The sequence below is a fragment of the Stegodyphus dumicola genome, chromosome 9 (assembly GCF_044657685.1).
Source record: "Stegodyphus dumicola isolate Sdum_Otavi_A_Nest chromosome 9, ASM4465768v1".
Taxonomy (NCBI): domain Eukaryota; kingdom Metazoa; phylum Arthropoda; class Arachnida; order Araneae; family Eresidae; genus Stegodyphus; species Stegodyphus dumicola.
In genome coordinates, this window is record NC_140776.1 from 191,110,386 (window position 1) to 191,125,646 (window position 15,261).

General features: G+C 33.6%; 1 protein-coding gene across 2 annotated transcripts in view; it reads right to left on the reverse strand.

The window, feature by feature from the left end:
• The window catches only part of LOC118194110 (uncharacterized), a 153,384-nt gene that overhangs the window by 51,040 nt on the left and 87,083 nt on the right, over window positions 1-15,261 (reverse strand). The gene's annotated exons all lie outside the window — the stretch shown is intronic.

Consider the following 15,261-nt stretch of genomic DNA (forward strand, 5'->3'; position numbering starts at 1 on the left):
TTGCAGTTGCTCAGTCCAGTGGAAGCGGCCAATGATTCGTCAAATGTATGTATAAAACAAAGTGCCAAAATATGAAATGTCTTTACGGGAAAAATATAATTCAAAATGTCATTCAAGCCTATAATGTTGCAAACAATAGGTTAATTTTAATTTCTTATTTTTTATATCAAAATTTTGTGCCCCTTAATAAGAAAGGCATCAATTTTTTTCTGTATAACTTTCTCATTTTCCTTTATCTATTTCGAATAAAAAATTTTTAATAGCACTCATTAATTTCTCAGTAAAACATCAGTCCTTTTGAGGAACGCGCATCATTTATAAATAATAGCCTTTTTTCATAAGCCTAGTACGATAACCTTTTTTCATAAGCCTAGTACGATAACCTTTTTTCATAAGCCCAAATAGCATCTGTAATTCTACAGAATGCCTAGTTATTATATATAATGCCTAGGAAAAGTATGTAATAATTCTCATATTTCATACTTTGCCTAAAAACGTGCGGCATTGTATACTATGCCTAGACATTCTATAGAATGTTGTCGTTTCATACTTTGCCTAAAAACGTGCGGCATTGTATACTATGCCTAGGCATTCTATAGAATGCTGTCGTTTCATACTTTGCCGGTAACATATATATAAATTATATGCTTTCACGTTTTATTATTTTTGGAAAAGATAAAATTATAATTTTACTTACAAAAGTTTTGTTTCACATGAAATAATATTTCTACATTTCTCGTATAATAACAAAAGCTGCATTTAAAATTTCCTACGATATGATTATTCATGTGCAGTTTTTAACTTTCTAAAAATAACTTTTATATTTTGTTTTTACTTCAGTACATAATTATTTTCTCTTCGTATGTAAGGCAATTTTACCAGTAGCCTAGACGATAGCCGTTTCAGTAGATCTATTCTTATTTTCCACAGACCTTCCGAGTAATAAAATTCCTATTTTGATATTGACCGTCCGTACTTTTTATGAAAGAATACTCGGCAGCAATCAGCATGGCCTGTACCTTAGAGATACAAGTCCATTTTGGCATCGATTTCAGATTAAGGAAATGGAGAGTATTGGTCATTCCTGTGAGAATGAAACTTTCTTGTTTTCATGAAGATTTCTTTTTCTTTACAGGGACCACCAGCGGCCGAGCGGTAAAGTCGCTGAACAATGGTAGTTCGGTCCGAGGTTCGAATCCCGCGAACGGGCTGGCTGCATGGGTGTTTTTGTGGTTTTCCTCATGTGTAACGTGTATACGAGCCAGTTTCCCTTAGAAATTCCTCCACGAAGGCATCCCTTCTCTTAGGAAGATAGCCCTCGAGGCTTTGCCGTAATTAAGTAACTTAACCTTATCTTTTTCTTTACATGGACAAGACTTAGACTGTGAATGCTAATAAGATATTCTTATTATAGACTTCTTTGGCATATGATTCCTACAAATGATGGGCATTAGGTTATACATCTAGTAAGATTACCTACGCATTTATCTGCTTTAAACTTCCGAATTTAGAATGTTTTTAGAAGTTCGTTTGTTAGAATATTTTCAACTAGAAATGCATTGAATGTGGACCCCTGAGGTATCAGTTTAGACATGTGGGAAATTCATGAAGACTATGAAGACGAAGTTTTAGGTATGCTAAAGTATCGGCAAATAAAGCATATTCTACGAAGGCGTATTAAATATAAACAAGCCTTTTAAACAAAATGTATTTAACAGAAAACATCTGCATTTCTACAATTTATTTTTCTAAATAATCTCCTCCTTTTATGATACATTTTTCTCAATGTTTTCGTAATATTTCCGTTCCGTTCTCGTAGAATGATTTTGGGCGGGTATCTAACCAGTTGCGCACGAATGTTTTCACTTGATCGGTGGTTTCAACTCGCTTGCCTCTAAGTGCTCTCTTGAGGGGTCCAAATTGCGAAAATCGCTTGGCGTAAGTCTGGGCTGTAGAGTGGATCATCAAGCGTTTTCAATGCATTTCCGCGAGTTTCTGCTGCATTACAATTGCTGAGTGGGGCTTGAAGTTGTGGAAGATCAACACTTGACAGATGGGGCGCCCTATCTTTTGCGTCTGCACTGAGGCCTAACTTGATCCAAGAGATCGAAGTAGTAAGTTGCATTAATGGTCTGACGTTCTTGTAAGAACCAGGGATAAATAGAAGGGCTAGGTCATTTCTTTGTTCGACTCCTCGCCGACGCGAGCCTCATGGAGGGGATGAATTGGAAGTAATCTGACGTGTCTGTGTTGCACCTGCTCTGATTTCGCGCGTTTAAAACTGTACTTTCATTCACTTGCGAAACTATTTTCTGGAGGTCGCATATCCCAAATTAATTTTAATCATACATATTTGTTTTCTAATAATGCAAATATTTAATAATTTGTATATATATAGATATAGTTTTAGTCAGCTTTCCTTTTAAATTCTATATTTAAAGTATCCTTTATGTAATATGGCTTCTTGTGCTGTAGCAACGTGCCGTAACGCTTATAGAAATACGAAAGGAAGAGATATTGTATTTCATGCTTTCCCAAAGGACAATTTGCTTTTGACGAAAGAATGGATACATGAATGTCGAAGACAGGATTCTATTAATGTGAAAAACGCAAGAATTTATGGCGAACATTTTCTGTGCAGTGATTATGAAGATGACATAAGAAATCGCTTGCTTGGATTGCCGCAAAAGAAACTGTTGAAATGCAATACTGTGCCGAAAGTAAATTTATCGTATGCAATAAACGAAACAACACCAAGAAATCGGAGACATTTGAAAAGAAAAGTAATGCAGAGTGGTTTTGAAAAACTACATGAATTAATACCAAAGAAAATTTATTTTGAAGCTGAGAACGAAATTGAAGCTGACAATAATAAATCGAATGTCAATGATTTTGAAATAAAATTCACAAGTGACAATGTCCTAAGTGAAAATATCCCTGAATGCCCTAAGTGTAAAGATAAACAAGAATGTATTGATAATTTGAAGAACAAAATAATATCCTTAGAAAATTGTAATAAAATATTGAAAAATAGAGAAAAGAAAAATTTTAGAATGTTTGCTCAGCGACAAAGAAGGTGGACGACATCTATAAAGAAATTCGTATCGGAAATTTAGAAATTAAAATCCCAAACAGCGAAATTTAGGAAAAAATAGCACGGATCGGAGAATTAGGAAAAACGGTCTAAAGCATATTTTTACAAAGACGCAGATTAACGCATTGCTAGAAGAGAAGGAAAAAATCAGGTGGACTAGTGAAGATATTTCACGTTGCATTGTCATAAGAGCTCTGTCATCTATAAGGAACGTTTTTGGTAAGAAAAAATTGGGAATTCCTTTACCTAGCACTAACATATTAAGGAGATGGTGCGCTAAATTTTCATGTAGTTCAAGAATTCAGAGTGATGTTCTTCCTGTAATGAAGGAACGATGCGAATATTTAAACTCTGTAGAAAAAATATGCGTTCTCGGTTTCGACGAAATGTATATAGATTCTAAACTTAGCTATGACTCTAAACTGGACCAAATTCTCGGTCCTTTTTCAAAAAGTGCAGTTTGGTTTAATCAGAGGTCTCATTTCGCAGTGGAAACAACCAATATTTTTTGATTTTAACACTCGAATGAAAAAGACATATTTAATCATCTGGGCCCACCAGCGGCTGGGCGGAAAAGTCGCTGAACACTGGTAGTTCCGTCCGAGGTTCAAATCCCGCGAACGGGCTGGCTGCATGGGCGTTTTCGTGGTTTTCCCCATGTGTAACGTGTATACGAGCCAGTTTCCCTTAGAAAGTCCTCCACGAGGGCATCCCTTAGGCAAATAGCCCTCGAGGCTTTGCCATAATCACACACGCAAACGCAATCATCTGGAGTAGAAGGGAAAGCAATAGTGTCTGATTTAGGATGATCTAGTACTTTGTGGAAAGAGTTACAGATTTCGATTAATAGTTCTCAGTTTCCAAATACAGTATTGCAAACGAAAAAAAAATATGCGTTTTTGCAGATTTAGCGCACTGCTTCAAATTACTGAGAAACCGCTTTTTCTTATGGCTTCCACTTTTTCCTATGGAACCTTCTCCTATATCTTGGGAATTAGAATTGAATTCCGCCAGACAATTTTCGACCGCCGAAAAAGAAGCATTAACATATGTTGCAGGTTATATTGCCTACCGTGTGCGAAACAAAGACCCATCATTGGGAACAATATCTAAAAATAGTGCTGATGAACCAATATTTTAATTCAGAATGGATTAAATTATTCATTCTTAATTAAAATATTGGACTTATTAATAGATTGGAGGTTTGACTACACCTTCCCATTCATAGATGAATACAGTTTACGAGTTCGAAAATATATTTTGTGCAGTTCATGGTACAGGTTACTATAAAGGGAAGCATGTAATTGGCTCTTTAATTAATAAACTGGAGAAACATTATCCTGAAGTTAACAGAGAAGCAATTCGCTTATTTTGCAGAGGTAGTTGCATTGTGACTGTACAAGAAAGCATATATAATATGTTTTGATTTGAAGTATTTATAGATGACATTTTAGAAGTTAATAGCGTAAAGCATATTTCAAATGAGAACTAAGTTTGTTAAGTTATTGTTAAAGTTATTTTTATTGTATCCTGTGTTATTATTGATTCGATGTTGTGCTAGCTTAGCATTCTAGATAAAATATAATAATATAAAATTAAAGTAATTGACATAAGAAGACCTGCCTCCTTAACCCCCACTTTTGAAAAATTAAATAATTTTTTTTTTTTAGGTACTGTGAGTAAAGTTGTTTTGTCTAAATTAAAATAACAATCTTACATGCATTTATTTAAATGTAATATTGATGTAAGCCTAAGTTACAAAATTATTAAAAAATATATATGTTATTATATTGAATCGGGAAATATACCAATGTAAAATTTACAATTAGGCTGAAACTCAGATTAGCAGAAATTTTGAGAACTATGCCAATTTAAGGTTGCTTTTTGATTAATTTTAAAAAGCTGTTATTATAGTTATCTTAGAAGCAGTAGTAGAGTTCTTTTAATTAAATCTCAGATAAAGAAATGATTAGAAATAAACAGGCATTTAAAAACAATCCCTGCAAATTAAAAAAAAGGAACTTTATGTTAAGAGTAGCGTATTTTATTTGTTATTTTAAAATTTGTTAAATTAAATTTTTTAATGTTCAGTGTAAAATGCATACTACAGTAACATTGTCTCTTCTAAATGATAACTGTCTTTCACACACAGCTCATTTTAAACGCTGATTCTTCAAATTTAAAACACTAATTTCTATGTTGTCAATTGCATCTCCGCGTTCAGTGTCATTATGGCTACGTCATCATTCCCCGCTGCCTGTTTCAGGGGGAAAAGCTCTATGAGCTAGCCCTTCTCTTTTAAGTCCTGGTAAGAACTCCGCCAGTAGGACCCTCCCCCCCCTCCAGTCTCAAAAGACCTTGGCCAACACTTTCCCCGCAGACAATAGAGTTTGGGCTTTCATCGGGTTTCCTCCAACGAGATAATATACTGGTCGTTGGTTTCCTCATGGAGGTAGGAAAGGGAGGAGGGGCCAACCCGCGCTAAAAGTGAAGCACTGCTTTGAAGCTTGGGTCACCAGACGGGGTGTTCTTTGTTTACATTCAAAAGCTCGCTTGACAAGATTCTGATAGTATTTCGACACACGACAGTTCCACAGAAATCGAAAAAGGGACACTTTCGCATGAAAGAAACATTCATAGTGTGATGGATAATAGCAATTTGTATAGTTTACTGACATTAACGCAAAAATCACATCTTGGTTATTTTTCGATAACTAACAAGAGCGATTTTGATTATGAATTTGTTTTATAAAATTCTAAGCTGTTGCACTACAAAAATATAGATTTTAAGAAAAATGTTATGCTTAAAGAATGAAAAATACCTTACGGTACATTTAAACGAAAAATATAGTGAATGCACAGAAATTAAAGATTTGCACATGCCGGAAATGATAAATAGGAAATATGTATGGGTATTTATGCATGTGCTTGCAAAAAGCATGTATCTGACAAAATATTTAAATATTCATTAAATTATTTATAAATGTATTTGAAATGAAGAATTTATTCACTTATAAACAACTGTGAAAGTACTGTGAAGAAATCTAATGATTAAATGTATCTAATTTATAATGATTATAAATGTTATCTAAATACATAATAAACTTAATATTGAATTGTAAACATAAACTGAAATCCTGTTGACAAATACGTTATAAAACTATTTAAGCAAGAATTGTTCGTATTGGAAAGCAATCTGTTAAAGGGTATTGTAAAGCAAATGCTATGAGATGCGCACTTAAGAACGTAATAAAGAGTTTTGGAATATGTATTGTTGAAATGAAGAGTAAAAAAAAAAAAATCTGATAAGTATAATTAAAAGAATTGGTAAATGAACCAATGTTTTGGTCACCACGTAGGGATCGCCGGTGCTTCAGAGCAGGGTACGGGAGAAACTTGTTTAGGGCGACTCCATCTTACTTCCTACCTCCATGGGTTTCCTTTGCTTTTTCGTCTTCATTCATGCTTGCAGGCTTTGATTGGGAGGGTGCAATGATGAAGCCACGTCTCGTCACAGGTAACAATTTTATGCAAAAGAGCTTTCTGTTCTTCTTCAAAACGAGTTTGAAACAATTGAAAAATGTGTACTTGGCCAGCTTTTTTATTATTATTCTGTAACTTTAGAGCACAACGAGCTGAGAATTTTCTCAGGCCCAACTGATTTCTGATGACTGACTGGATACTTCCACAGCTGACACCAAGTTCTTCTGAAATTTGAAGCACTGCGCAGCGTCGACACCGTTTGATAAGTTCACGAACACGTGCAATGTTTTCATTTGTCACATTGGTGCAAGGACGACGGGGATGACTTCGATTCGCAACCGGTTCACATCTTTGCTTGAATTCATTGCACCAAACCTTCACGCTTGACCATGGAAGTGTAGCTTCTCCGAACTGGGCATCATACTGCGATATATTTCGTTTGGTTTCACGTTTTCATGAGCCAACCCCGCCTAACGACTTTAATTGCCCAAGCACATACAAGTCGTTCAGCCAATAAAGGCTCATATTTGATCGCCCTACATATATCTTTCTCTAATATTATATTCTTTGTTTCTATGTACAATTATATGTAAGCTGCCTTCAAGTTTCGGTGCATGCATGGTAACTGTTTTAAAGTAAAAAAAAAAGGAACACTCAGTCACATCTGCTGCATTCTATTTTATATTAAAAATAATTTTACAATTGCAGGATTTTTAGGACTTAAAAGGAATAGACATCTGTCTTAGTTCAGATTACTTTCTTGTACGAAGAAAGTAAGAATTGGATTATTACACTAAGTAGTGTAATCACGAAAAATTTAGGGTATCATAATTTAAGGAAAATATCCATTTTGACCGCTCTCCAACCCACTTGAAGTTTGTTTTTGCGTGACATCTGTATGTAGAGACATAATAAAGGACACTTTTTCCAAAATCGATTATAAAATAAATTTAAAATTTACTCAGAAGAGAATTTTTTCGCGATCTCTGTTTTTTTGTTGTAATCAGCCGCATCAAATGCATATATATATATATATATATGAAGTATCAGCTTTAGTCCAAAATAAAGATTGCCGAAGAAATATAAATGTAGTCGTAGCTTAAATAGTCAGACGATAAGTTTAAAAAACAGGATCCATTTATTATTATTCAGGAGAAATAGCAATTACAAAAATCAGATATCAGGAGTAAATAAAAAGAATTACTAATAACTTTTTGTATGAAGTTTACTGCATCGTGACATTTAAGAAAAAGCCTCGATATATCTTTTGCGAGTCCTTTTATAGCCTCTGGAAAGGCGGAGCTTCCAAGAAATGACGTCAGCCAATCCAGTTCGCTTTAAATATTTCGAGAACATTCTAAAACTGTAAGTGTAGAAAAGGCGGGAAAAACAACTTGACTACGGGGCTGTGCATTTAATTCCACGTACTTTCAAATAAGAGAACGTCGCCATTAAAAATGAAAAGAACATACAGTTAGAATTTTAAGTGTATTCTTGATTATGGAATTTTATTATTACACACACACACATATATATATATATACTCACTCTGTTACCTAGATCAATGAGCTGATTTTTATATTATTTATATGTCAGTAAATTGTGCGTTTTCGCTTTAAAAGTGATTGAGTTGTACTGTTATTATTTATTATGTTCCACGTAGTCGCCATTTGTTGATGTTTGAATTTCTTAGTAGAATAGTGAATTAAGTCAGTTGGGCATCAATTTCAGTGTCTTTTTGCCCAATGGAACGAAACGTTAACTTTCAATTTTGTATACCGAAAATTTTGTCTTCTACCAGCTGGCCGAATTTCTTGCTTTTGCGCAGAAACGCTAATTTTAATTCTAAAAATTGATTGTTAACTCTATTCGTTGTTTTCAGATTTATTTTTTTTATTTTGTGTTTCTGTATTTGGTATTTTAGGTTATCAGATATTTTTTAGTCTATGGAAGATTAGCAAATAGGACTTGGAACTAATGATCTTCTATGCCAGAATTTATATTTATATTTGTAATAGGCTTTCAAATTTATCCTTTGTATTTTATCACTTTAGCTATCGAAATTTCATTTTTTGCTTTTTCTCTTCAAGTCAAATGTAAGAAACTGAAATTCAAATGCATTAAATGCAACATTAATTACGCATTAATTATAAAATGACAAGCCAATGTGTTTTGATTTTACTTTCATCAGCAAACATATTACTTAGTGTTATTTTTACGTACATATATAGAACAACGTCCGTATATTAATGTGTAATGTGTATATGTAATAATGTATGTATATAATGTGTATGTAATTATGTATCATATTGATGTATAAGTAGTATTTTATGTGCAAGCAGTAACCCAAGTGTAAGCAGTAATTTATGAGTAATAATATGTAATGTAATGCATATATTTACGTATATTAATGTGTAAGGTAATGGGTATATGTAATTATGTATCATATTAATACGTAAGCAGTATTGTCTGTACAAGCAGCAAATCATGTGTAAGCAGGAATATGTGTGAGCAGTAACTTAGGTGCAAGCAGTAACTTACGTGCAAGCAGTAATTAATGAGTATTTTTGTATCATACTAATGTGTAAGCAGTAATTAATGAGTATTTACGTATCACACTAATGTGTAAGCAGTAACTTATGTGTAAGGAGTAATTTATGAGTATTTATGTGTCATACTAATGTTTAAGCCGTATTTCATATGTAAACAGTTACTTATGCGTAAGCAGGAACTTATGCATCATCAGTAGGCAGCAATTCCTGTGTACGTAGTAATTTACGTACAGTGCAACTGAATATGTATGTAATCATAAACATGTAATTTATGCATAAGCAGTAACAAGGTGCAAGCAGTAACTTATGCGTAGGCAGTAATGTATCATATTAATGTGTAAGCAGTACTTGTATTATATTAATGTGTTATCATGTATCATATTAATGTGTAATGTAATGAGTATATGTAATTATGTATCATTTAAAGTGTAAGTAGCATTCTATGTGCAAGCAGTAATTCAAGTGTAAGTAGTAATTTATGTGTAAACAGTAATTTAGGAGTAATAATGTGTAATATAATGCATATATTTATGTGCATATGTAAGTATATTAATATGTAAGGTAATGTGTATATGTAATCATGTATCATATTAATATGTAAGTAGTATCTTCTGGCAAGCAGCAAATCATGTGCAAGTAGCTTATGTATAAGCAGTAATTAATGAGTATCTAACATAATGTGCAAGCAGTATTTCATATGCAAGCAGTAACTTATGTGTAAGGAGTAATTTATGAGTATTTATGCATCATACTAGTCTGTAAGCAGTAACTTATGTGTAAGCAGGAACTTATGTATCATCAGTAGGCAGCAATTCATGAGTACGTAGTAATTTATGTACGCAACAGAATATGTATGTAATGCAATGATATAACGCAACTATGCACAATGCAGCTATGTAATATAACCCCTGACTGAAACAGCATGCTGTTTCATACTCCGCACTGAATAACCAAATACGTGTAAACTGTGATCCGAATGTTGCCATATGTACAATGCTATATGTTATAATAATGTATCATATTAATGTAAAACCAGAATTTTAAGTGCAAGCAGTAACTTATATAAGTAATAATTTATGTGTCATCAGCAGGCAGTAACTTATGTGTAAAGTAGCAGTTATGTATAGTGCAACAGTATATGTGTGTAACGCAACGGTGCATGGCAACTATGTAGTATATTCTTTAACTGAAACAGCATTTTGTTTCATACTCCGCACTGAATAACCCAATATGAGTGAACTGCGATCTGAATGTTGCCATATGTACAATGTATTATGCAATTGTGTATCATATTAATGTGCAAGCAGTATTTGTCAGTAATTGTATCATAATAATGTGTAATTATGTATCAAATTAACGTGTAATGTAGCATGTATATGTAACTGAGCATCATATTAATGCACCATATTAATGTAATCATATTAATGTAAGCAGTATTTCATGTGTAAGCAGTAATTTATGTGTAAGCAGTAATTCAGGTACAAGCACAAGCAGTAACTTATGTGTATGCGATAATTTACGAATAAGCAGAATTTATATGTTATCAGTAGGCAGTAATTTATGAGTAAGTAGTACTTTATGTTGAAGTATCGATAAACTCCCGGTGCGCCCTTATGGGGCCACAGGGAGTTGTTGCGTCTGGATAGGGGAGGGTGTGGGACATATGCCTGTTTACCTCTGTTAGACGCCAGGCGTTCCCGTCCTCCATCACCTGTCACCTGTACAAATTGTTGTCTCTAGACAGGGGTGGACGCGGTGCTATACTGATTAACCTAATGGTAAAGGGACAGTGCCCGCGTCCTCCGTCACTTCTCACTTGTACAAATCTTCAAAGTTATTCCGATTTTCACAAAATTTTGTAAACTTTACTTTCAAATCAAGGTGAAAGTAGCCGTCTACCTAAGATTTCTAAAAACCAACGCACGGGATCTGTGATGCCAGATCGTGCGATCTTCCCCAAATTTGCGACTTTTAACACACTTGTGCTACTAAAATTTCAGTATTTGGTATTATGCATAGACTGACGCCGGTATAAAGAGAAGGGGGTTAGGGAAGGGGAAAAAGCGAGAATGAAAGGAAAAAAACTGCATCGGGATCTCTTACCTTTCCTTCTTGTCCCTGTGTGTTTTAATTTTAAAACAATTCCTTCTCTCCAGTTCTATGGTAATAACGGAACGGACAAAAGAACTCGCAGTTTGCGCGTCATATATTGGGTACCCAGACAAAGAGATGAAATTCATTCTCCTGATTATAATATTGTTACGAATTAAGAAATGGGAATGACTTCAAAATCAAGCAACGGCGTATAAACTAGAAAAAATTAACTGCCAACTAAAGAAATTTAGTACAAAAGCGATAACAGTTTACATGTGAGGAATCTCTTATGAATGGATATGCACAAATTAATTTAAAAATAGAAACTTAAATTAAATAGGATCAATTAAAAAAGAAATGGATATATAAACAATTGAATATAGTTTTAAAATTTTCGTTAAAGCTAAGATACGTTATTAAAAAGACTAAGAATCGAATATAGTCTGTAACTCACAGAACCAATAGACGGTAAATTTGTAATGACGTCAGAGGTCATGTGAGCACGCGAAACTATGACGTCACAGAAGTCACGTGATCTCTGACGTCACTTGCTACTTTTGCTTACTACTTTAGTTGAAAAATTTTTTAGAACACTGCACGGGATCAATATTTTAATATATTGTTAGCGCCACTCTGTAAAACAAACAAACAAAATGCAATCGCATCCGGTTGGCTGTATTTGTAATACTTTGTATGGCAACCCTTTTCTGCCATTAAAAAATTATAGTTTTTAAACTTTAATCTTTCGGGCGTCTGCACTTCTTTGGAAGTAGAATTTCTATAAAAAATAAAATAAAAACTTTAACATGTTTTTGGATTTAATAGTATATATGATAACAGGTGAACATGTGGTTCTGTAGTGGCAAAATAATTTAATTTTCTTTTACAACTGTTAAGATTTGCTGAGGGGAAATATATTTTAATGCCTTTTTGCAACTATTAAGATTTGCTGAGTGGCAACATCCAGAAAAGATTTATTCTTGCCAGTTGGTGTTCCATTACTATTTATTCCGTAAGCCTTATTTCTTAAAATAACGCACATTTTTATTTTTAAAAAATCGTAATGTGTATTAAACATATACAAAGGTGAATATGCTGTTTTAAAGGTTAAGAAGAAGTATTTCTTTTTAATTATAAAATGTTGGTTGTGTCGTTTGAATTCAGTATTCTTTTCCGCGAACGCCTTAGTCATATATCCGCCAAAGGAGCATCATCCAAAATAAATTGTCGTTTTGAGCTTTAAAAACATTGGTTTCGATTGTGTCTTGACGGCTTTTAAGTAAAATGTCAAATTCTGATCACTAGCAAAAAAATTAAGGAAAGTTCTACAATACTGTTGTCTGTTGAAAAACTAAAATTCCTTAATCGACGTCGTGGAAATTATACCTGCATCACGGAAAATACGACGGCGTGGAAATAGCTCATACCGAATCGCTGTAATTTGAACATTGTGATGTTGACGATGAAAATTTATCAAAATGTGGATTTAGAATTTGAAGAGTTGGAAGACCGAGTATAAGAAATAAAGGTAAGCTTAAAACGCTATTTTAAAACTTAATTTAATTGATAATACCTTGACGAATAAGACTGAGAATACTAAGTCTGTTTGTATTAAATTACCTGATTTAAGCTTCCTAGAGATGGACGCTTGTATTGAGAAAGTAATTTTAAAAAACAATTTGATAATTTGGTTGCAAACATGTCTAAGCAACATTAAGAATTGTTTTAATTGTGTTCTGCACTGAAAGGAGAAGCGGAAAGCTGTGTAAAAACCAGAAGACAGCTTTCAGTCTTTACTTGAGGTTTCATCTGATAGGTACGAAAATAAATGTTTTAGCTAATGTAGAAATTTAGGTTTAATCCTAGTATCCGGTGCAAACGGGATTTGGCTACTTTATGATGAGCACTAAAAACGCGACATATACTATGAGTAGTAAACGGGTCATTCAAAGAATATGTATAGTTATACATAGTATATACTATGTTTATATACACACATAGTATATAGTATATATATAGACGTTCTTTGGATCATTTTTGGTGTTGGCGATAATTTTCAAAATCGCGCCAAGGCTGCACCGTGTACTAGGATTTTACCGAAATTTAGTTGATGTTTTGAATAAAAACGTAAGAGATTTAAACTTTGTAAAATTAGAAGCTAATGAAATAAAGCATCAATTCTTAATAATTATTGTTATTCAAAAGTTAAGCAAAGAAACTAGAAATCAGTATGAAATGTGTTTGAGATGATTGAATAATCCAATTTTGGAAATTTCATGCAATATTTAGAAAAACGATCCCAAACGTTAAAAAATGTGCATGAAATTCAATTACCAAAAATTAAAACTTATTAAAATAAAACCAAAAATATTACATTAAAATCAAACAGTTGTTCATACATATTGTGTAAAATATGCATTATGTATATAATTATTCCTTATTTTTAAAAATGACTCTATTGCAAAAATTCAATAATGTATATTGTATTTTTTCGGTTTAATTCTTGTGTATGGTACACACGAAGATTTGACGAAATTCGGGAGGCGATAAAGTTTACATTCTCAGTGTTTTGGGGATGGGTTTCTAGTTTTTTTCCCTTCCATAAGGCTAAAACTAATGCGTAATTTCTGTTTTTTTGTTGAGTTATCATTTGTACAGTTATATTGCATTCGTAAGCGTGAATGATTTTAGTTTTATGGATTTATAGGGATTTTTGTACGGTTCACACGAGATTTAGCCAAACAGTGAACATGAATGGTTTTAGTTCTATTGATTTATAAGGATTTTTTTTAGCTCAATAGCGTATTTTTTGTTTACGATGAGCAGTGTAATGGAAGATCAATATTTAAATTCGAAATATTTTTTGAAGTTGGAGCTAAAACGAAAACGTGCTTTACATCAATGGACAATAGAAGCAAGCTTACTATCGAAGTAAGTTTCGTTTTATATTTGTTGTGAAGAATCATAAAACGGTTAATCTTTAGATTATAGTAACTTGGCGATTTTTGGCAAAAATTTGGCGACCAACCCGGCGACAGCAACCTGCTAGTTTTTTTTTTGGGGGGGGGACGCCATTTTGTTTTCACGAAGTAAAGGCATGTTTTTTTTTAACTCAACATTTTTTTTTTTTTTCAGGAATCTGCTAGCCGAATTACGCTTATGCTAGAACTTTTATGAAACAAAAGTGCTTAATCATGACGAAGGTTAGGTGCGAAATTCGAAGAAAGTGCAGAATCGTCCACTGTTTGCCGCGTTTTTAAGAATTGCACATACACGGTATGATCCATGTACACGTCGAGCTATTTTCACTTAAAAAAAATCCCAGAATTGCACAAAAATGGCATTGCGCACACTCTTGACTTTATCCATGTACATAGCTAAAGTCCTAGCTAGTAACCTTTATCGCCTTTCCAAAATGTCGCCAAACTACCTGTTACCATATTCCAAAGATTAGCCCATAAAACTTATTTTCAATTTCTAAATGCTAATTTATTTTCAATTTCTAAATGATTGCTTTTGTTCTAATATATGTTACGGCCAAAGCCCGAAGTTCGGCCAGTTTCCACATTGGCCGGGGTGTGTGGCCAATGTCCGATGTACTGGAAATGAATAGCGTATATGCGACTTTGGCCGGCCACTTCGCGAAGTGCCCGGAACTTCCTGGCCACTGTACTCGAGAAGTGAGATTTCCATTTTGCAAGAGAAACTACTTACATTGGCATCCGTGGGCACAGAGGAAAAATCATTACGAACCATTACCTCTTCACAATCGCTGACTGGCGGCCTACACTCGATGTAGTTGCACCACCAAGTGCTCAACAAATCGCTTCAGATGTAAAAATAGCAAACTGCTGTGCAATTCGAAATGTCATAAAAGTTCATCTTGTTGTAACAAGTGATGATACTGATAATTTTCTGTAATAAACTCAGTAGATAATGTGATTATCTTTTTGTTTGTTTTCTCCAAGGGAGAGAAAATTTTCATAAGAGACCAGGAGGTTTCTGGTGCTGTGAGATCCTTACTCACTAAAACTTCTC